Here is a 25,079-nt window from a genome sequence, read left to right on the forward strand (position 1 = left end):
AATAGCCTAGCATACAAGCAGCCGGCCAGTTGTTTTATAGGTAGCTATGAGCGTTTCTTAACCTTTGCCCCGAGTGCTGCCAGCGAATTTTCTGACGCACCAGAGGAAGGCAGGAATGTCTATTGTAAGAGACGACTAAAATGCAAAGGCTCCAAAGATCGAGATGTAAAACAAGAACGATCCAGAGGTAGGTGTGTTGTTGCCAGAAGGTGCTAGTACGAGAACGTATAGGATGCAATCCGGCAAAAGGCTATTCACACCCGTATTTTCCCTTAGCCTTCGGGGGTATTTTTGCGTTCAAAATCACAACAACAACAACCAAGATGGATCACAGCTCTATCGGGATTTTGAGTTCAGTTTGTGTCTTCTCGGGAGTATGCATGTATGGTTAAGTTTTGATCAGGTCTGGTTTATGAATGGCCGCGATTTAGTAGGGTGTGGATTGCGTACGGTCGGTATTTGGTCGAGTCTAAATAAGGTATTTTTAGGTTGTCGGAATTATGTCACAAAGTGATTGTTCAGTGACAAATTTGTATGCTACTGCTTGTAGCTCGCGGTCGTATGTATGCAATCATATATGATATGAAGAAATGGTTTCGGAATGTTTAACCGCAGTTTTCAATGAACTTCAAAACCATAACTCGATCGTGAGTGACAGCATGTGTTTTAGTGGTGTCAATTAACCTAACCTAAGTGATTGCTAATAGGCACTGTGAATACCATTTTTTGTGTCAATAAAATGTTTACCTTTTTAATTATCTAAAAGTAACACATTTCCCATTCATTTTAATTAGGGTGATTTAGTTGATTGAAGGCAGGTATTTTTATAGTTCCCTAATTGGTATATATGAGCAAAGATCAAAGTGCCGTTCTTCAGTCGGATGTTTTTGACAGATAAGACCCAGAGCCTGTGAGAAGAATCACATTAACAATCAATGTGGCTTTGGTCGAAGGGTCTTGAGACCATTTTTACAGGAGCCTAAATCTGAATCTTTTTGATACTCGTGGTATGGGGAAATGCGAAATGTTAATGTAAGCGTAGTCTTTGGAGGTGATACGCTACATGGGGGAATACAAAGTGTAAGCGTCAGCATAGTCACTAAAGTGTAGAGTAATGAGGAAACAATGTATCTGGTAGATTTGAAATGAGCGAAATCAGACAACTAATTAATGAAAGGCACGGCAAGGAAATGAGAGTAATGTAGAAGTGTTGACGGTTTCTTATCGATGAGTTTTGGTTTGCTATCGAGGAGTTATGGGCGTCTTATCCACTTCTTAGCAATGAGTTATCGATTTGTTACAGGTGTCTTATCGACGAGGTATAGAAGAGTTATTGATTTATCAGCGAAGGAAAATAAACTTGCCATCGATAACAAAGATTATCAATGAGTTTACGGTTTTTTATCGACGCGATATTGGCTTGTTAATTCTTTTTTTATCGGCTTGTTATCGAAAAATTATTCGATTTTTCAAGTTATCGATAGCTGTTCAAAAAGATATAGATTCGCTATAGAAACTTTATCGGTATGTTTTCAAAAAGTTATTTATTTATTATCACAATTTTTTCGATATGTTTTGATTTACTATCGAAAAGCTATCAATTATCTATCGAAAAGCTATCGAGATTTTATCAAAGAGTTATGGTCTATCATCGAAAAGTTATCGATTTGTTATAAAAAGGTTATCAGTTTATCATCAAAATGTTATACATATGTGACCCGGTCTATGAAAAGGTGGCTTATGACTCAAAAAATTTTTCCACTTTTTTCTTGTTTCGATAGTTTTTTAGACGCTCTTTCATGTGGTGAAAAGTAGAAAGTCCTAACTTACTTAGAAGTGTAATAAAAATGTATAGAAAGAAGAGCACAAATGAAAGACGATTAAGCCTTTGGTCCTTTCGATGCCACTTTGGTGGCTGGTGAAGATTTTTTCAGATTTTTTTGAAAGCATTTTTTTCGATGGCAATGGAGCCAAAATATCGGTCAGAAATTGGTTTGTGCTTTGCCTTTTGGGCATGACTGTTCATAATGCAAAAGAAAGACTTCTAAGAAACTGAAGAAATGCATTGTTTATCTTTAACAGCTGTTTCTCGCAATTTCTTTTTTGAGTCAAAAGCCACCTTTTCATAGGCCGGGTCGCATATATTATTGTTATATTATCGATTTAGTATTGAAAAATTATTGATTATTTATCGAAAAGTAGTCGCTATGTTATTAAAAAGCTAAAGAGTTGTTATCGATTTGCTATCATAAAGTTATCGAATTGATATCAAAAGCTATCGATTTCTTATTGAAGTGTTACCAAGCTGTACTCGTCGTGCTATCGATTTTATATCGGCGAATCATCGCTTTGTTATGAAACAGATACAGATAAATTCTCAAAAAAAAAAAAAAATCGATGGCACATCTGTAGCCCATAATAACAAACCGATAGCAAACCGATAACTCGACGCAAAACAGTGTAGAAGAGGAGTAGACAATTAAGAGAGGAGGAGAGGGTGTAAAAGGGAGGAAGTGATTGACACATATTCATGTATACGGAAAAGCAGCGTTCGGCCAGGAGCGGATATTCCACAGCAGTTAAATGTTGGCATCGATGCCGTTTTTGATCTATGAGCTCTCTTTAAACTTTCTATGTTCTTCTTTTTGTTGTTGTACAAGCGGGAGAGTTTAAGACATGATAAAAATCTTTTGTAGATATGTTGCCAGCACGCGACGGTACTATCAGGGTCTTCAAGGATTGCTGTACTTCGGCTGTATTTTGGACAATAGAAGTGTAGATTCTGTACCGTCTTTGCAGCCCCCGGATGATGGCAACTGCAACATGAGGGATTATGTGCCAATGTTCCTTTGTCCGGTAAATATCACAACCTAGTTTTAATCACAGTTGAGAAATATGTATCCATGTACTTGTGATTTTGTTAAATCGACTGAAATATCATAGTAAATCACAGCGACAGCTTGATCGGTGATCACTGTGCCTCACTTATTCTGAAGTTATCTGCGTCTCGTTCGCAATCGCGCTTACCAAGAATGACAATTACAGCTCTCTCTGGCGCAGCAAGCTGTGAACAAGGTTGTTTGCTAAGCCGCCGTGGTTTTTGCAGTGTGATTTCTCTTTGAGCTAGAGACTCAGTCACGGTCATCGATAAAAATAGCTGCGACTGATAACATACAGGCACAAATGAAAAATAGGGGGAATTGCCAATCCTAGCTAGATCTTTGCTATTCTATTCAGCTTAAGAATCTGCAGAACTGCTACTGTTTCAGCCTATTGTTAGTCTTGCAAAGGCAGTGGTGAGAGATAAGACCATTGAGGGGACCACCTTCGCATAGATGACCCAGTCTTTACAACGCTAGATAAATATTTTGCACGCTGAACCTGAAACACGTAAAGATATAGGGAAACGCAAAGTGTAGCAAAGAATCGATATACCTATCTAGACCTAATGTACTTTGTTTTACTGGACCCATCCATATTAGACATAAACATTTAATCCTTCCCTGGGAAGCGCATACATTTTATGATGATTTATCTTCACTGCAGTCATTACCTATCCTCGATTAGAAATATAATTTATCTTGAGAGACTTTCGTCACTTTGACAAAACTTAGTTTTGAATAATGTAATAGACTCAACGCTCATGTCTTTACTAAAATCTGCCATGCAGAATTAATAGCGTGTATGTGTACTTACTTTTAAGCGAGTTCTAATTAAACTAGCACCTTCTATTTAAAAAACATCGTTATCGCCAATATGTGCAGGTGATATTTGCCCCATTTGTTTGCTATTGAAATGCAAAACTTTATAATCTGCAAACTCTAAATTGTTAAATAAAAAAATATATATGTATATAAAGTGAAATGGTTAAGCAATATATATATTGAACTTAAAAAAAACCTGTGTCAACCCAAAAATAAAACCAATAAACTAAACAAAATCACAATAGAGATACTCATTCAAACTCGCAAATGTCTGACCCGCAAAACAATAGTTTGAGAGGTTGGCACGGTTTATAAGCTTTGGGAAGCAATTGTGAGTTCCAGTGAGTTACCTTAATGATGTATTAACTGTGCAAACTCGCCGTAATCATATCAACGTAATGTAATCTGATGCTTTCAAATGCTTAACGAATAACAAATAAAACGATTGTGCTAAACGAAATATCTGAATATCAAAATAAATTAAATTTCTACAAAATTGTCTTCCAATACTAAAAGCTAACTTTAAATTCATTAATTTTGTGTGTATGTATGTACATTAAGCTGGGTCGATTTATTAACCTATATCGCGTCATCGATTTTTCGATAGGTTTTGGGCTCAGGAAAAAAGTTCCACTAAGCATACCCAAAAAAATAATTTTCGAGCCTGCAAAATTTTAGTTTTTTGACTTTTTTCTTTGATTTTTAAGGTTTTTTTCAAGACCTACTTAAAAAATTTTCATTTGATTTTAATATTTTCATGTATACTCTGTCCAACTCAAAATTGTCCGCTAAAAACTTTTGCGATAACAGTTTTTGAAAAAAAAAAAAAAATATTTTTTGGGTTTTGAGGAGTGTTTTGCTGAAAAAATTTATTTTTTTTTCTCATAGTTCCTATGCCACTTAAAATTATAAAATTATGCGATACAAACGCTGGCATTAACAGTTAAAAAAAAACAATTTTTTTTGGTTTTTGGGACTTGTTTTGGTCGAAATGGATTTTTGCCATTTTCACTGCTCCAAATCATTTTGTATGTATATGTTTCCGTTAGACCCACCAATAAGTATACCAAAATGATCAGCGGACGAGCTGTGTTGACTTAGCCATGTCCGTCTGTCCGTCTGTCCGTCCGTCTGTCCGTTTGTTTGAACGCAAACTAGTCCCTAAATTTTTGAGATATCTTGATGAAATTTGGTAAGCAGGCATATTTTGATGGGGGATTTGACATTTTTCGGAATCGACCGGACCACACAACCGATTGTTCAATAAGATGGTTTTCGCCATTTTTGCCCCATGTGTTAAAATTTGATGTTGCTATCTGTTAAAATGAGACAGTAATGGTGCAGAAATGGCGAAAACCCTCTTATTGAACAATCGGTTGTATGGGAAGTATATACTATAGTGGTCCGATCCGGTCGATTCCGATAAATGTCAAATCCCCCAACAAAATATGCCTGCTTACCAAATTTCATCAATATATCTCAAAAATTGAGGGACTAGTTTGCGTTCAAACAAACGGAGAGACTGCCAGATGGACGGACGGACGGACAGACGGACATGGTTAAATCAATACAGCTCGTCCCCTGATCATTTTGGTATACTTATTGGTGGGTCTAATGGAAACATATACATACAAAATGATTTGGAGCCTTAAAAATGAAAAAAATCCATTTCGACCAAAAAAATCCCAAAAACCAAAAAAAAATTTTTTTTTAACTGTTAATGCCAGCGTTTGTATCGCATAATTTTAAGTGGGATAGGCCCTATGAGACAAATTCGTTTTCATCGGCAATACTTTTGCACGTACGTTTCTGAAGAAACCCTTAAAGTAAATGGCGAAAAAATAAATTTTTTCACCAAAACACTCCTCAAAACCCAAAAAAAATATTTTTTTTTTCAAAAAACTGTTGTCGCCAATGTTTTTAGCGGAAATTTTTGAGTTGGACAGGGTATACATGAAAATATTAAAATCAAATGAAATTTTTTTAAGTAGGTCATGAAAAAAACCTTAAAAATCAAAGAAAAAACTCAAATTGTATAGGCTCGAAAATATTTTTTTTTGGTATGCTTAGTGGAACGTTTTTCCTGAGCCCAAAACCTATCAAAAAATCGATGGCGCGATGTGGGTTAACTTTCGTCCATGCAAATCAACCCAGCTTAATGTACATACATAAATCAATTTGCTTGAACAAATAACTTTAAGTCAAACTCCGTATGAGCGGTAAACTAGAATTTCTCAAAAGAAAGAAAGAAGGAAAAAACATCAACACAATAGCAAGAAATTAGTGAAGAGAAAAATACATATTTATTAAACTAAAATATTTAATGTACTGAAATCTGATGTACACAGCTAATTGAAATTAATACACACATAGAATTTATTGCATTCAAACAAATAATAATGCTTTGGTATAAAACTATTTGTTTTTGCGCATGCGCGACTACATTCTAAACTATGTAATCTATGCATTCCAACTTTAGACAGCTTACGGTTGGCGGCCTGGTTAACAACTAGCCGAAGCCAAATACGACTACGTTGCGGCCAAATGATCACGACAATTAGCCGTTAGAAAAGTGATGTGCAAAACTTTAGAAGAAACTAAGCTCAAATGTTTAAAATGCATAGAAATTCAATACAATTATACGAAAGACGTGTCTAATATTTTTGTTAAAACTTGAATATTAAGAAAAATATATACAAATAAAAAATAATTATGATGACTTACGTACTAAGTATTGTAATAATCAAAGTAAATTCAGTGATATTAACATAATAGTGAAAATAAGCAAGTAAGGAAGGCTAAGTTCGGGTGTAACCGAACATTACATACTCAGCTGAGCGCTTTAGGGACAAAATAAGGGATAATTACCATGTAGGAAAATTAACCTAGGGTAACCCTGGAATGTGTTTGTATGGCATGGATATCAAATGGAAGGTATTAAAGAGTATTTTAAAAGGAAGTGGGTCATAGTCCTAAAGGTGGGCGCCTTTTCGAGATATCGCCATAAAGTTCGACCAGGGGTGAATCTAGAATGTGTTTGTACGATATGGGTATCAAATTAAAGGTATTAATGAGGGCGTTTACGAGATATCGACCAAAATGTGGACCAGGGTGACACAGATCATTAACTGTCGGGTACCGCTAATTTATTTATATATGTAATACCACGAACAGTATTCCTGCTATGATTCCAAGGGCTTTTGATTTCGCCCTGCACAACTTTTTCATTTTCTTCTTATTAATATGGTAGGTGTCACACCATTTTACAAAGTTTTTTCCAAAGTTACATTTTGCGTCAATAAACCAATCCAATCACCATGTTTCATCTCGTTTTTCGTATTTGGTATAGAATTATGGCATTTTTTTCCATTTTTCGAAATTTTCGATATCGAAAAAGTGGGCGCGGTCATAGTCGGATTTTGTCCGTTTTTAATACCAAGATAAAGTGAGTTCAGATAAGTACGTGAACAAATTTTAGTAAAGATATATCGGTTTTTGCTCAAGTTATCGTGTTAACGGCCGAGCGGAAGGACAGACGGTCAACTGTGTATAAAAACCGGGCGTGGCTTCAACCGATTTCGCCCTTTTTAACAGAAAACAGTTATTGTCCTAGAATCTAAGCCTCTACAAAATTTCACAAGGATTGGTAATGTTTTGTTCGACATATGGCATTAAAAGTATCCTAGACAAATTAAATGAAAAAGGGCGGAGCCACGCCCATTTTTAAATTTTCTTTTCTTTTTGTATTTTGTTGCACCATATCATTACTGGAGTTGAATGTTGACATAATATATTTATATACTGTAAAGATATTAAATTTTTTGTTAAAATTTCACTTAAAAAAATTTTTTTTTTAAGTGGGTTTGTTCGTCATTCGATTTTGCTAATTTTTATTTAGCGCACATATAGTAATAGGGGTAACGTTCCTGCCAAATTTCATCATGATATCTTCAACGACTGCCAAATTACAGCTTGCAAGACTTTTCAATTACCTTCTTTTAAAAGTGGGCGGTGCCACGCCCATTCTCCAAAATTTTACTAATTTTCTATTTTGCGTCATAAGGTCAACGCACCTACTGCTTCATCCGTCTTTAGTAATGAATTATCGCACTTTTTCGGTTTTTCGAAATTTTCGATATTGAAAAAGTGGGCGTGGTTATAGTCCGATTTCGTTCATTTTAAATAGCGGTCTGAGATGAGTGCCCAGGAACTTACGTACCAAATTTCATTAAGATACCTCAAAATTTACTCAAGTTATCGTGTTCACGGACAGACAGACAGACGGACGGACGGACGGACGTCGCTAAATGAATTTCTTTTTTCGCCCAGATCATTTTGATATATAGAAGTCTATATCTATCTCGATTAGTTTATGCCGTTACGGACTACCGTTATGCGAACAAAATTAATATACTCTGTGAGCTCTGCTCAGCTGAGTATAAAAACAATTGCATTGCGAGTTATTAAAAAAATGACAAAAAAGTTAAATATAGCGTTAAAATACCAATTTAAAAATGATACCACTACGTAAGCCAACTCAGGCGCTACACGTTTGACTACATTGGTGATGATGTGTGTGTAAGCTCTAAAGCAAAACCTTTGTTGTATGCGTAAAAAGAGAGTGTTTTCTTAGAAAGATGTGAGTGTTTTGATTTTTTAGTAAACACAAAGATCTCACATATAAAGGCCGCGGCACAATGACATTTTTCATAAAGATGCGTTTAACACAAGCTTATGCATTCCAATAACATCGCCACAATAAACCAAGGTGTTGCGTTTGTAAATCAGACTTGGCAATTGAAGTTTATTACGCCTTGCCCATTCAAATACAAAACTTCTCCGTATACAACAAAAATACTTGCTAACATGTTTTGCGTCGTACTCGATTTTATATTGCAGTTTTTAATTGCGAATGATGTTAGAAAAGTTTCCAACCAGTGGGAAACATAATCTCCCTTGCAAAGTGTGCCAACACCCTTAGCCAAAGCAAATGTAAAATTCTTCTTCTTATCATTAGCTTGCAACAAATTTGGGAGTTGGCTACTTTTCAATATCAGATGTTCTCCATAAAAATACGTGAAATCTACTCATAATGCATAAGTTTGTGTTAAACTCAGCTGTATGAAAAACTGCTTTATGTAACGGAGCTATAGTTCTGAGCACAGTAAACAGCATGCAGAGATTCATACAATTTGCTCTTTGGTTCGAAAAACAGAGCCAGAGACAGCAAGCATGATCAATTGCACTATTTCAGTTGTCGGCAAAAATTAAAATGTGAGTGTATTAGTGAGAGCGAGAGCATGAGCAACCCAGCAGGAAACTAAAGTTAAAATTACAACATGCAGAGGATGCATTTATACCAAGAATTTTATCAAATATTTTCAAGCTCCTCAAATATCGCAAAAGTACAGGTGATCGATCACTCGCTTAAAAATCATATTTCCAAGAATAATACCTTTGCCGCAACCGGAGATATACAAAATGTTTAAAAAATATATATGTAGCTGATTTAAAAAACAAAAAACTTAATATACATTCATGTCAAGTTTTTTACTATATTGCTAAGTTTTTTAAATATTCTATAGAAGTTTTTTTGAAATGCAGAAGTTCAATTTTTTTTGGCGCAGAAAAAAGGAGCCCAGAATGAAATTGTTACCACTTTTGTTAAAATAATTTCAAAAAATCATATTGTATTGAGAAATTATTTAATATAACATACCCAAAAAGGTAAAAACCCAAACCTACACATGTTTGGAAGATGAGCTACATATGGAAATGCCGTCATACCAGTTGCGTTATCTCATCGTAATATTTCTTACAGGGAACCTTAACATTTTTGCAACAGCCGTGGCAGTGTTTATTCGTTGTTCTCTCGCTGACGACTGGTGATGAAGAGTAAAGGGCTCCGGCGACTAACAACGAGATTGACTGAATTTTTGTATGTGTGCGAGTCGGGTGGTTGACGCTTGCCCCGCGACTATCAAATAAAAAGCCATCAATCAACATTTGCATTGAGAAACCGTAAAGTTTGGACGTGCATATGTCGTCATCGGATGATGATTTTTATTTTTACTAAAGCTGGTAAACATTGATAATTTTCAATAAATTTTAATATGAATTGCTGTTCTTCCGCGCACTTGTTCATTTTGAATGTCAACAAAAAACTAAATACAACACTGCTGTTTTGTCAATTACACCCCGCGACCATCAACAAGCAAGTGTCAAATGAAAAAATCAAAAGTTTTTGATCTTCATCAACGTGTAGCCTAAACAAATATGCATGTCACGAAATCACCCGACTGCACTAACACACACAGTCAATCTCGTTGTTAGTCGCCGGAGCCCTTAAGAATATGTGTGAATCAAGCTCAATTGAGCTATGGCGCGCCGACCACTGAATAAAAATAAAAACTAAAATAAAATAAGATAAAATTACTTAAAATAAAATAAACTAAGAAAAAATAATGAGAATAAAAAAAAAATAACTAAAAAGAAATTATGAAAATAAGAAAAATTTTCAAAAATAAAAAGTAAAATTAAATAAAAGATAAAGGAAATAAAATAAAATTGAATGAAATGAAATAAAATAAAATAAAACAAGTACGGGAGTCTAAGTTCGGGTGTAACTGAAAATTTATACTCATCTTGAGTTTCAATTGTACAGTTCATTTCAGATACATTGCTTTTCCGGATTTTGTTAAAAGGGATTTATTTTTTTCTTTGAGGCTCTAGAAATGTTGTGTATTGCTTGATAGGAATAGAGGCGTGGCACCGCGCATAAAAATAAATGTCTCCCAAATTTCTTTTACAATAAACCTTGGTAAGTGAAATATAATTGATACAAAACTATTTTCTGCTAAGGTATATCTTATTATTTTAGTCTACGAACCTTCTAAACATCCTTTATATATTCCAAAAATATTTTGGAAATTGTTTCTTGCGTCATAAAACCAATCCACCTGCCAAATGTTAATATCTTAACGGTACTCGTTTTTGAATTTTCAAATTTTTTCCATTTTTCCAAATTTTCGATATCAATAATATTTGTAAAATTGATTTTATCACAAGTGGACGGTGCAACGCCCATTCAAAAAAATTTTTTAAAATTTTTATCAAGAGTCTCACGTCAAATTTCTAGGTGCAATATTTACTAAATAATCAGGTTTTTTGTGTTTTCCAAAATGTTATATATATAAAAAGTGGGCGTGTTTATCATCCGATTTCGCTCATTTTCAGTAAAAATCTATTATGGGTCCAGATAAGACCGTATACCAAATTTAGTGAAGATATCTCAATATTTGCTCAAGTTATCGTGTTAACGGACAGACAGACGGAAGGATGGCCATAGCTTAATCAATTTTTTTTCGATGCTAATGATTTTTATATATGGAAGAACGAAAATATACACTGATGATGGCACAACGCCGAAACCGGTTTGTCTCGAAACTAAATTTGACAAGGGATGACGGAAAATCGTTCCAATATACATCATATAGGGAAGTCTATATCTATCTCGATTCCTTTATACCGATACAACCAACCGTTATGTTACCAAAGTAATTCTACTACAATGTCTACTGTCTTGTTAGTTTAACAAAAAAGTTCTAATGCGTGTAGAGAGTGGGTCCACGATGGTGCCATTGGCCGCTTTCAGCGAACACAAATTGTATTGATACGTTGCAAACATGTTTCCATAAGTTGATTGATAGACGTTTTTTTCTCCAAGCCGCAGAGTAGATTAGTTGAGTGCGTTCAGAAAGTTTTCACTCTACGATTTATCAACAGTTGTATTTGATGAAAGTGCCCGTTGACAGTTTGAGACTTTCAATGTAAAGTTTAAATACTAACAAAAGTTAAGATTAAAATCAATTAAAGCAAAAAATAACTTAAATTGTACAACTCAAAAGCTTTTTGGCGAAAGGCATTAAAATAATAACTGCAAAGTCAGGTATGACAAAACTTATCAATAACAGTCATAAAAGCTTTAGCGTACTTCCTGACTTAAACTTAAAAATAGATTTCTATGAAAAGACAACAACAATACAAAACAAGGAAACCATAATCATTAACTGATAACTTACAGCACTGGTGATTACAAATTCTTTTATTTGCCAAATTTTATTGTAATTTGTAAAGTGAATGTACAAATGTCATTTCGTCAAATGATATGAAAAACAACAACATGAAAAACGATATCTAATAAAATACCGACTTTTTGAGATACTGAAGGTGAGTAAACTCATATATAGATTGTTTGATTTTTTTAATTGCTTTTTTTGTTTTCATTATCATTGCAATGATTGGGATTTGAAAGTGATTTAAGTGACAATCTCATACAAGTCAAACACAGGGCCGCACGGTGGTTAGATTGAACTGGCCGGTCAATAAAGACCTCACATGGACTAAATGTGTCCATATTGTTACGAGAATTTGTTCGATGACGAGTCCAAATCAGGTGCTAGGACTTATGTTATAGAATAACTCCGTCCTCTTGGTAAATACTAGAAAGTAAAACATAGAACGTGCTCAACGGTTTCTTTCTGCAGCTTGCACTTCCTAAATACAACTGCTGTTACTGGCGAAGTCTAACTTATAAGCATGTGACGCCAGAAGGCAGTGTCCAGTTAGTATGCCTTCCATGAGCCTTAAGACTTCTCTCTTCATTTTTTGCATGATGGATCATATACAACTCCTGTCCCCGTTTGATTTCTCCCGAATGGGTTAGGACGTTTACCGTCGATTTAGCGAGTTTTGCGCCCTTCTTTGCTAATTAATCGGTCTTTTCGTTACTTTCTATCCGTTTATGACCGGTAACCTATTATAGATGTATGGTCCGGACTAAGCGAAGTTTTTGTTCTGCTTTCTTCATGGCTATAATTTTCAACCGAAAGACGCTGCAGTAATCTGGCAGCCTGTAATATCTTTTTATTTTTGGATGCACACAGTAAACAGCACACCCGATCCCTTCCGTTAAATCAGTATACACGTGAATAGTATGTTTTGCCATTTATGCACCTTGACAACAACCCTCTGGCTCAATTGTGGCGCCAAGATCTCTTTCTAAGTTCAGGCACGGGACCATATATTACGTTTGCTTGATATTAGACGGCAATCTACTGCTAAATTGCTAACGCCATATTTTTCGCCATTAGGTCTATAGGCGGAATGTATAGAATGGCATACAATTCTGCTGTCCGAATAGTTTTTAGGGTTCCCGTTATGTTTATCATTGATAATCTGCATACCTCCTCAAGTTTTTTGGAACATGCACTTTTTTGTGTGGTTGTCCACCAAACAAGGCACCCATAGTAAAGTATGGGTTTGACAAATGCCGTAAATACCCACTTGCACTTGCATGCATACAGTTTAGTGGAGGCTCTCTTCGCTTTTTCTTTGATTTGGAGTTTCCACGAAAACTGTCTATTTAGTATAAGACCTAGCTATTTTGTACTTTATTATACCCAGCTGTACTTGTACACAGGGTATTATAACTTTGATTGGTTAACGGTTGGTTCTACAGGTATAAAGGAATCGAGATAGATATAGACTTCCATATATCAAAATCATCAGTATCGAAAAAAAATTTGATTGAGCCACGTCCGTCTGTCCGTTAACACGACAACTTGAGTAAATAATGAGATATCTTCACCAAATTTGGTACACGAGCATATCTGGACCCAGAATAGATTGGTATTGAAAATTGAGTGAATATAGCATATATTGTTGTCTGAAAAATCATAGAGATCGGTTGTATATATAGTATATATCTCATACAACCGATTGTTCAGATAAGAAACTTTTCGCAATTTCTACCACATTTTAACAGCTATAAGATTCAAATTTCACCGATTGCTTACGTATATAGCATATATTGTTGTCTGAAAAAATCATAGAGATCGGTTGTATATATAGTATATATCTCATACAACCGATTTTTCAGATAAGAAACTTTTCGCAATTTCTACCCCATTTTAACAGCTATAAGCTTCAAATTTCACCGATTGCTTACGTATATAGCATATATTGTTGTCTGAAAAAATCATAGAGATCGGTTGTATATATAGTATATATCTCATACAACCGATTGTTCATATAAGAAACTTTTCGCAATTTCTACTCCATTTTAACAGCTATAAGCTTCAAATTTCACCGATTGCTTACGTATATAGTATGTATTGTTGTGTCAAAAAATCACAGAGATCGGTGATATATATAATATATATATGATGGTATATATAGTATATATATATTTTTTTTGCGATTTCGGCCCAATTTTAACAGCTAGAAGCTTCAAATTTCACCAAATGCTTACGTGTATAGCATATATTGATTTCTGAAAAAATCATTGAGATCGGTGGTATACATAGTATATATCTCATACAACCCATTGTTCAGATAAGAAACTTTGCGCAATTTCTGTCCCATTTTAACAGCTAGAAGCTTCAAATTTCACCAAATGCTTACGTATATAGCATATATTTTTGTCTGAAAAAATCATAGAGATCGGTGGTATATATATTATATACTTTATATAAACTGTCATTTTTGCCCCTTTTTTACGGATAGAAGCTTCAAAATTCATCATATTTAATCAAATAGTTAGGTTTACGTCATATATTGTTGAAATACGTGATTCGTAGTCACAGTTTTTACACGCAGACCACAAAAAACCTGAAACTTTGCATCCTCACAAAAAGTACCTACCTATTTTTTATTTTATATTTATCTTAGAAATCGTTTAGGTATGTAGATCTGTTCACTATATATTTCTTATCTTATACATCCGATTATTCGGAGATTACGAATAGGATAATGTTATTGTTCAGCCCCATTCATGAAAGGTATGACGTCTTCGGCACAGCCGAAGACAGTCCCGTTCTTACTTGTTATGCTTTTTTTTGTATATACTTACTTCTAAACGGTAGGGAAATCCCCATATCTGAAGGAAAACTGCATTATTACCCACTCAAGGTCATTGGTGTTAGCCTCTGAATACTTTTTGCTTCTTTTAAATGAAAATTATTTCAGAATAGATCCATATGTATATATATTATTGCGCAGCATGGTAACACTATTAAGCACACGAAACAAACAACAACAGCATTTCAAGTGTACAGCTGGGTATGTAATGTTCGGTTTCACCCGAACTTAGACTACCTTAGTGGTTTTTCTTTGAGGGTTACCCTTCCAAGGCTAGGCTTAGTCCCCTTAGATACATTATATTTCCTGGTAAATAATGCTAGATAGATTTTTGCCGTGTTGGCTGTTAGCCTCACCCAGATGTCCAGGCATGTATATCCCGAGGTGCTTCATCCATCAGAAATCTGATTGTTATTAGGCATTTGATGCTTTTGATGACAGAAGCATTATCTGCATATGCCGTAAGTTTGACTGATCCTCCGTCCAACCGCCTAAGCAATTGGTTGATAACCGGTGTCCACAGCATTGGTGATAAAACTCCACCCTCCTCTGTTTACAGGTTTTGTTGCCTCGCATGGATCCTATTACGGCGTGACCATTCTGCAGCTTAACATGAATCCGATCCTACATACATGTGTACTTCAATCGAGTTGAGACTGGCCATGATTGTTCTTTTCGAGACATTGTTGAAAGCTCCGGCAATGCCCAGAAAAACACCTAGGGCATACTTCTGGTTTTCCAAGACCTTCTCTATATTCATGATCACCCTATGCAATATAATATCGACGGACCTGCCTTTGGTGTAAGCATGTTGCACTGAAGATAATAATTCGATTTTATATACGCATCTATTGATCTTTCGAGGGTTTTGGGGCCTACGTAATTACTTTTTTTAAGCAATAAAGTTTAGTGGTGTGATAATAGCCTCTTACGCCTACCACAACGAAGCTCCTTGGTTCACGCTTCTGGTAAAGCAACATAAAAACTTAAGAAATAAGTTTTTTCAATTGCAAGACAATTTTTCCAAGCGGCAGTGTTTGGCAAGCACTCTGCGCGTATTTCTGCCACGAAAAGCTTCTCAGTGAAAACTCATTTGTCTTGCAGGTTAAATTAAAAGGAGTACGACGCAAATTGGATGAGAAGCTCGGCCTAAAATCTTTTCGGAGGCTATCGCGCCTTACATTTATTTTTTATTTATTTATTTACTCGCTATAGTTAAAGTAATGTTTTTAAAATTTTTACATTTTTTGGCAATATTTATGAAGTATTGATGTTTGTGTTCAAAATGTAGAGAAAAAAGTTTATTCAAACTTTGTATTGCCTTAAAAGTTCTGGATAATCTGTAATATAGTGAGGTTTGGGTCTAGGCTTCATGTTGATAAGATACTCTGCTAGTAATTCGAAATATTCATATATGTTCGAAGTAGCTAAGTAATTTTAACTCAGAATCGAATATTTTATCAGAACATATCAACGAGCACATGTCAATCATTGGTGTAAATAACAAGTACATTGGATTTTCATAGTCAGATACAATATTCATTAAAACAATAGGCATTATATATAGCACATGTCTTACTTCACATGCCTTCCCTATAAGCTTTTTCATATTAAAATTTTAATTTTAGCATGTGTTTTGTCCAAAAACTTCCTCAAGCTATAATTAGCCACGTGAACAAACTAATTAGCATTAACTTCAATTCATTTAAGCTTGATTAAAAGGTATTCTTATTCCTCAGATTATACCCTTGTACTTTTCTCTATGAATTCATTAGGAATACGGTTGTTGTATACATATCATTTAATTGTTCTCAAATTAGTATATAAATTCAATGTGCATATGCTTACTTATGTATATTAAAATAAACAACAACATGGAAATTTCCTCTAGTTAGTTTGATAAACAAAAGCTGTTTGTTAAATTTTTATTTTACTTGAAAATTTAGCCGTGTTTTTTTTACACGCGTATGCGTTTACGTGTGCGCGTAAAAAAACGCCTATCCTCGCGCGAAAACCTCCGAAGAGATCTAAGGCCGAGCTTCTTATTTCGGGTTCCTGGGACAAATCTCAAATTTGAGCCAAATTCCCGGAATTTTTAAAAATTTCCCGGGACATTTGAAAAATAAGAAACACCAATATATTTGTATGGGCTGCTCATTCGGCGAAATAAATTTAAAATAGAAATAAACTTTTTTAACTCATTTATTTATAACAAATGTTTTTATGAAACAGGTTAAGAATTAATACGTTTACTGTATTTAATGCGAATTAAATATTATATGGATTCATTTCCCACACGTTATTTTAAAACACAACACTTCCCCATAATGAATATTTAGGTGTGCGAAATGTCAAACATTGACAATATTCAGAACTACAGTAGGGATGATTTTTTCTTCTTTACAGAGTTGCATGCAATATGCTAATGAGCTGAATACAATCGAAGCCACAAATATGACCATGTTTCGTAGCAGATTATAATTTATTAATTTTGCTACGGCGGCCACCGTGGTGTGATGGTAGCGTGCTCCGCCTATCACACCGTATGCCCTGGGTTCAACTCCCGGGCAAAGCAACATCAAAATTTTAGAAATAAGATTTTTCAATTAGAAGAAAATTTTTCTAAGCGGGGTCGCCCCTCGGCAGTGTCTGGCAAGCGCTCCGATTGTATTTCTGCCATGAAAAGCTCTCAGTGAAAACTCATCTGCCTTGCAGATGCCGTTCGGAGTCGGCATAAAACATGTAGGTCCCGTCCGGCCAATTTGTAGGGAAAAATCAAGAGGAGCACGACGCAAATTGGAAGAGAAGCTCGGCCTTAGATCTCTTCGGAGGTTATCGCGCCTTACATTTATTTTTTTTTATTTTTATTATGAAAATGCCGGGACATAGCATTTCCCGGCGGGAGACTTTACAATTTGTGAAAAATACGTGATGTCCCGGCCAATACGGTACATTTGGCAACGCTATTTGCGTCGTGCTTCTATTTTTTTCCCACAAATTAGCGGGATGGGACCTACTTGTTTTATGCCGACTGCAAGGAAGATGAGTTTTCACTGAGAGCTTTTCATGACAGTAATACACTCGGAGTGCTTGCCAAACACTGCCGAGGGGCGACCCCGCTCAGAATAATTGTCTTCTAAATGAAAAAACTTGTTTCGAAAGTTTTTGTTGTTGCTTTTCCCGGGACGTGAACCCAGGATCTTCGGTGTGGTAGGCGGAGAATCCTACCATCACACCACGGCGGCCGCCTGTTTATTCAATTTTTATTTTACTTGAAATTTTATCATGTGATTTGTCCAAAAACTTCCTCAAGCTATAATTAGCCACGTGAATAAACTAATTAGCATTTACTTCAATTCATTTAAGCTTGATTAAAAAGTATTCTTATTCCTCAGATTATACTCTTGTACTTTTCTCTATGAATTCATTAGGAATACGGTTGTTCTATACATATCATTTAATTGTTCTTAAATTAGTAAATCAGTTCAATTGTGCAAATGCTTACTTATTTATATTAAAATAAACAACTACACGGAAATTTTCTCTAGTTAGTTTGATAAAAAAACTCTTTATTCAATTTTTATTTTACTTGAAATTTTATCATGTGATTTGTCCAAAAACTTCCTCAAGCTATAATTAGCCACGTGAATAAACTAATTAGCATTTACTTCAACTCATTTAAGCTTGATTAAAAAGTATTCTTATTCCTCAGATTATACCCTTGTACTTTTCTCTATGAATTCATTAGGAATACGGTTGTTCTATACATATCATTTAATTGTTCTTAAATTAGTAAATCAGTTCAATTGTGCAAATGCTTACTTATGTATATTAAAATAAACAACCACATTGAAATTTCCTCTAGTTATTTTGATAAACAAAAGCTCTTTATTCACTTTTTATTTTACTTGAAATTTTATCATGTGTTTTGTCCAAAAACTTCCTCAAGCTATAATTAGCCACGTGAATAAACTAATTAGCATTTACTTCAATTCATTTAAGCTTGATTAAAAAGTATTCTTATTCCTCAGATTATACCCTTGTACTTTTCTCTATGAATTCATTAGGAATACGGTTGTTCTATACATATCACCACGGACCACTATAGCATATATCCTCCATACAACCGATTTTTCAGAAAAAGAGGATTTTTGTAATATCTTACCCAATTTAACAGATTGAAGCTTCAAACTTCACCATATACTTTCGTATATTGCACGTATTGTTGCCTGAAAAAATTGATGAGATCGGTCGTATATATAGTATATATCCCCCACAACCGATTGTTCAGATAAGGAACTTTTCGTATTTACTGCCCTATTTTAAGAGCTAGAGGCTTCAAATTTCAACGAATGCTTACGTATATAGCATATATTGTTGTCTGAAAAAATCATAAAGATCGGTGGTATATATAGTATATATATGGTGGTATATATAGTATATATATATAGTATATATATATATATATTTTCGCAAGTTTTAGCCCCATTTTAACAGCTAGAAGCTTCAAATTTCACAGAATACTTACGTATATAGCATATATTGTTGTCTGAAAAAATCATATAGATCGGTTGTATACATAGTATATATCTCATACAACCGATTGTTCAGATAAGAAACTTTTCGCAATTTCTACCCCATTTTAACAGCTATAAGCTTCAAATTTCACCGATTGCTTACGTATATAGCATATATTGTTGTCTGAAAAAATCATAGAGATCGGTTGTATATATAGTATATATCTCATACAACCGATTGTTCAGATAAGAAACTTTTCGCAATTTCTACCCCATTTTAACAGCTATTAGCTTCAAATTTCACCGATTGCTTCCGTATATAGTATGTATTGTTGTGTCAAAAAATCATAGAGATCGGTGATATATATAATATATATATGATGGTATATCTATATATATAAAAATGAATTGCTGTTCGTTAGTCTCGCTAAAACTCGAGAACGGCTGAACGGATTTATCTTATCTTGGTCTTGAATTATTAGTGGAGGTCTAGGGAAGGTTTAAAAGGTGAGAAAAATTCGAATACTTGCCGGGAAAATACTCAAAACGGCATATTTCCTCGAGATATAGGCCAAAACGTGGACCCGGGTGTGTTTATAGAATATGGATATCATATGAAAGCTGTTGATGAGTGCTTTAGTAGAGGGTAATTTTCATACCCCTGGGTGACTAGGGTCTCGAGATATAGGCCAAAACGTGGACCCGGGTACCCCTAGGGTGTGTTTATGGAATATGGATATCAAATAAAAGCTGTTGATGGGTGCTTTAGTAGAGGGTAATTTTCATACCCCTGGGTGACTAGGGTCTCGAGATATAGGCCAAAACGTGGACCCGGGTACCCCTAGAATTTGTTTATAGAATATTGATATCAGATTAAAGCTGTTCATGAGTGCTTTAGTAGAGGGTAATTTTCATACCCTTGGGTGACTAGGGTCTCGAGCTATATGCCAAAAAGTGGACCCGGGTACACCTAGAATGTGTTTATAGAATATTGATATCGAATGAAAGCTGTTGATGAGAGCTTTAGTAGAGGGTAATTTTCATACCCCTGGGTGACTAGGGTCTCGAGATATAGGCGAAAACGAGGACCCGGGTACCCCTAAAATGTGTTTATAAAATGTGGATATTAAATGTAAGCTGTTGATGAGTGCTTTATTAGAGGGTAATTTTCATACCCCTGGCTGACTATGGTCTCGGGATATAGGCCAAAATGTGGTCAGACGGAAAAAGCTTATTAAAATGTATGCAGATTGGCCAAATTTAGGGCAGGACAACGTCTGCCGGGTCTTCTAGTATAGTATATATATATAGTATATATATTTTTTTTTTGCGATTTCGGCCTCATTTTAACAGCTATAAGCTTCAAATTTCACCAAATGCTTACGTGTATAGCATATATTGATGTCTGAAAAAATCATTGAGATCGGTGGCATACATAGTATATATCTCATACAACCGATTGTTCAGATAAGAAACTTTGCGCAATATCTGCCCCGTTTTAACAGCTAGAAGCTTAAAATTTCACAAAATGCTACGTATATAGCATATATTGTTGTCTGAAAAAATCATAGAGGTCGGTGGTACATATATTATATACCCCATATAAACTGCCATTTTTGCCCCTTTTTTACGGCTAGAAGCTTCAAAATTCATCAAATTTCATAAAATAGTTACGTTTACGTCATATATTTTTGAAAGATGTGATTCGTAGTTATAGTTTTTACATGCAGACCACAAAAAACGTGAAGCTTTGCATCCTCACACAGATTACCTACCTATTTTTATACCTTTCATGAAAATGAAATGGTATATTAATTTCGTCACGAAACCGAAAATTGTAAGTCCTTAAAGGAAAATAGATAGACCCACCATTAAGTATACCGAAATAATCAGGTTGAAGAGCTGAGTTGATTTAGCCATTTCCGTCTGTCCGTCTGTCTGTTTGTATGCAAACTAGTCCCTCAATTTTTGAGATATCTTGATAAAATTTGGTGGGCGGGTGTATTTGGGTGTCCGATTAGACATTTGTCGGAACCAACCGGATCGGACCACTATAGCATATATCCTCCATACAACCGATTTTTCAGAAAAAGAGGATTTTTGTAATATCTTACCCAATTTAACAGATTGAAGCTTCAAACTTCACCATATACTTTCGTATATTGCACGTATTGTTGCCTGAAAAGATTGTTGAGATCGGTCGTATATATAGTATATATCCCCCACAACCGATTGTTCAGATAAGGAACTTTTCGTAATTACTGCCCTATTTTAAGAGCTAGAGGCTTCAAATTTCAACGAATGCTTACGTATATAGCATATATTGTTGTCTGAAAAAATGATAAAGATTGGTGGTATATATAGTATATATATATATAGTATATATATATATATATTTTCGCATATTTTAGCCCCATTTTAACAGCTAGAAGCTTCAAATTTCACCGATTGCTTACGTATATAGTATGTACTGTTGTGTCAAAAAATCATAGAGATCGGTGATATATATAAAATTTGGTGAGCGGGTGTATTTCGGTGTCCGATCAGACATTTGTCGGAACCGACCGGATCGGACCACTATAGCATATATCCTCCATACAACCGATTTTTCAGAAAAAGAGGATTTTGTAATATCTTACCCAATTTAACAGATTGAAGCTTCAAACTTCACCATATACTTTCGTATATTGCACGTATTGTCGCCTGAACAAATTGATGAGATCGGTCGTATATATAGTATATATCCCCCACAACCGATTGTTCAGATAAGGAACTTTTCGTAATTACTGCCCTATTTTAAGAGCTAGAGGCTTCAGATTTCAACGAATGCTTACGTATATAGCATATATTGTTGTCTGAAAAAATCATAAAGATCGGTGGTATATATAGTATATATATGGTGGTATATATAGTATATATATATAGTATATATATATATATTTTCGCAAATTTTAGCCCCATTTTAACAGCTAGAAGCTTCAAATTTCACCGAATTCTTACGAATATAGCATATATTGTTGTCTGAAAAAATCATAGAGATCGGTTGTATATATAGTATATATCTCATACAACCGATTGTTCAGATAAGAAACTTTTCGCAATTTCTACCCCATTTTAACAGCTATAAGCTTCAAATTTCACCGATTGCTTACGTATATAGCATATATTATTGTCTGAAGAAAGCATAGAGATCAGTTGTATATATAGTATATATCTCATACATCCGATTGTTCAGATAAGAAACTTTTCGCGATTTCTACCCCATTTTAACAGCTATAAGCTTCAAATTTCACCTATTGCTTACATATATAGCATATATTGTTGTCTGAAAAAATCATAGAGATCGGTTGTATATGTAGTATATATCTCACAACCGATTGTTCAGATAAGAAACTTTTCGCAATTTCTACCCCATTTTAACAGCTATAAGCTTCAAATTTCACCCATTGCTTACGTATATAGCATATATTGTTGTCTGAAAAAATCATAGAGATCGGTTGTATATATAGTATATATCTCATACAACCGATTGTTCAGATAAGAAACTTTTCGCAATTTCTACTCCATTTTAACAGCTATAAGCTTCAAATTTCACCGATTGCTTACGTATATAGTATGTATTGTTGTGTCAAAAAATCATAGAGATCGGTGATATATATAATATATATATGATGGTATATATAGTATATATATTTTTTTTTGCGATTTCGGCCCAATTTTAACAGCTAGAAGCTTCAAATTTCACCGAATACTTACGAATATAGCATATATTGTTGTCTGAAAAAATCATAGAGATCGGTTGTATATATAGTATATATCTCATACAACCGATTGTTCAGATAAGAAACTTTTCGCAATTTCTACTCCATTTTAACAGCTATAAGCTTCAAATTTCACCGATTGCTTACGTATATAGTATGTATTGTTGTGTCAAAAAATCATAGAGATCGGTGATATATATAATATATATATGATGGTATATATAGTATATATATATTTTTTTGCGATTTCGGCCCAATTTTAACAGCTAGAAGCTTCAAATTTCACAAAATGCTTACGTATATAGCATATATTGATGTCTGAAAAAATCATTGTGATCGGTGGTATACATAGTATATATCTCATACAACCGATTGTTCAGATAAGAAACTTTGCGCAATTTCTGTCCCATTTTAACAGCTAGAAGCTTAAAATTTCACAAAATGCTACGTATATAGCATATATTTTTGTCTGAAAAAATCATAGAGATCGGTGGTATATATGTTATATTCTTTATATAAACTGTCATTTTTGCCCCTTTTTTACGGATAGAAGCTTCAAAATTCATCATATTTAATCAAATAGTTACGTTTACGTCATATATTTTTGAAATACGTGATTCGTAGTCATAGCTTTTACATTCAGACCACAAAAAACGTGAAGTTTTGCATCCTCACACAAAGTACCTACTTGTTTATTTTATATTTATCTTAAAAATCGTTAAGGTATGTAGATCTGTTCACTATATATTTCTTATCTTATACATCCGAATATTCGGAGATTACGAACGGGATAAGATTATTGTTCAGCCCCATTCATGAAAGGTATGAAGTCTTCGGGACAGCCGAAGACAGTCCCGTTCTTACTTGTTATACTTTTTTTTTTGTATATACTTACTTCCAAACGGTAGGGAAATCCCCATATCTGAAGGAAAACTGCATTATTACCCGCTCAAGGTCATTGGTGTTAGCCTCTGAATACTTTTTGCTTCTTTTAAATGAAAATTATTTCAGAATAGATCCATATGTATATATATTATTGCGCAGCATGGTAACACTATTAAGCACACGAAACAAACAACAACAGCATTTCAAGTGTACAGCTGGGTATGTAATGTTCGGTTTCACCCGAACTTAGACTACCTTAGTGGTTTTTCTTTGAGGGTTACCCTTCCAAGGCTAGGCTTAGTCCCCTTAGATACATTATATTTCCTGGTAAATAATGCTAGATAGATTTTTGCCGTGTTGGCTGTTAGCCTCACCCAGATGTCCAGGCATGTATATCCCGAGGTGCTTCATCCATCAGAGATCTGATTGTTATTAGGCATTTGATGCTTTTGATGACAGAAGAATTATCTGCATATGCCGTAAGTTTGACTGATCCTCCGTCTAACCGCCTAAGCAATTGGTTGATAACCGGTGTCCACAGCATTGGTGATAAAACTCCACCCTCCTCTGTTTACAGGTTTTGTTGCCTCGCATGGATCCGATTACGGCGTGACCATTCTGCAGCTTAACATGAATCCGATCCTACATACATGTGTACTTCAATCGAGTTGAGACTGGCCATGATTGTTCTTTTTGGGACATTGTTGAAAGCTCCGGCAATGCCCAGAAAAACACCTAGGGCATATTTCTGGTTTTCCAAGACCTTCTCTATATTCATGATCACCCTATGCAATATAATATCGACGGACCTGCCTTTGGTGTAAGCATGTTGCACTGAAGATAATAATTCGATTTTATATACGCATCTATTGATCTTTCGAGGGTTTTGGTGCCTACGTAATTACTTTTTTTAAGCAATAAACTTTAGTGGTGTGATAATAGCCTCTTACGCCTACCACAACGAAGCTCCTTGGTTCACGCTTCTGGTAAAGCAACATAAAAACTTAAGAAATAAGTTTTTTCAATTGCAAGACAATTTTTCCAAGCGGCAGTGTTTGGCAAGCACTCTGCGCGTATTTCTGCCACGAAAAGCTTCTCAGTGAAAACTCATTTGTCTTGCAGGTTAAATTAAAAGGAGTACGACGCAAATTGGATGAGAAGCTCGGCCTAAAATCTTTTCGGACGCTATCGCGCCTTACATTTATTTTTTATTTATTTATTTACTCGCTATAGTTAAAGTAATGTTTTTAAAATTTTTACATTTTTTGGCAATATTTATGAAGTATTGATGT

The 25,079-nt window shown here is 34.7% G+C and overlaps 1 protein-coding gene across 1 annotated transcript in view; it reads left to right on the forward strand.

Moving 5' to 3' along the window:
* Positions 1–11,548: 11,548 nt before the first annotated feature.
* Positions 11,549–25,079, forward strand: part of mwh (multiple wing hairs) — a 466,270-nt gene continuing 452,739 nt past the window's right edge. Inside the window, exon 1 of the mRNA XM_067771283.1 lies at positions 11,549–11,933. The gene's annotated coding sequence lies outside the window, so the exon portion shown is untranslated. The remainder of the gene's footprint in view (positions 11,934–25,079) is intronic.

The sequence above is a fragment of the Eurosta solidaginis genome, chromosome 3, assembly GCF_040869045.1.
Source record: "Eurosta solidaginis isolate ZX-2024a chromosome 3, ASM4086904v1, whole genome shotgun sequence".
NCBI classification, from domain to species: Eukaryota; Metazoa; Arthropoda; class Insecta; order Diptera; family Tephritidae; genus Eurosta; species Eurosta solidaginis.